Here is a 416-nt window from a genome sequence, read left to right as displayed (position 1 = left end):
ATGTAAATATAAGATTTAAATAAATGTTACACAATTTCCTACTGAACCGGAGAGCCAATTATAGCAGTGAGAGCAGCTGCTGGTTTATACTTTGCCGTTTTTTTCTGTTGCCAAGTCCAATCTTTTTCCATAATTCTCTGTTGCAAATACATGAGAAAATATTATGATAACGAAGGTACCGTCCACGTGATTATTGCAGTCTCACAGGCCCAGTGATATCTTGAGTTTTCCTTCACTTCGATAAGTATGGAATGTTCTGATGGATCGCTGAGTCAGATGCAGCTATGTTGTACCGCTGAGTTTGCACCTTCACGTTGTTGATTGTTTAGTCTAGTCAGCTACAAGGTCATGTAGGTAAAAAGGTACAAGGTTGAAGCAAAATTAAAAAGGGGAAAACAAAACGCAAAGAAACACAA

The sequence above is a fragment of the Penaeus monodon genome, chromosome 19 (assembly GCF_015228065.2).
Source record: "Penaeus monodon isolate SGIC_2016 chromosome 19, NSTDA_Pmon_1, whole genome shotgun sequence".
NCBI classification, from domain to species: Eukaryota; Metazoa; Arthropoda; class Malacostraca; order Decapoda; family Penaeidae; genus Penaeus; species Penaeus monodon.
This window is presented reverse-complemented; position numbering follows the sequence as displayed.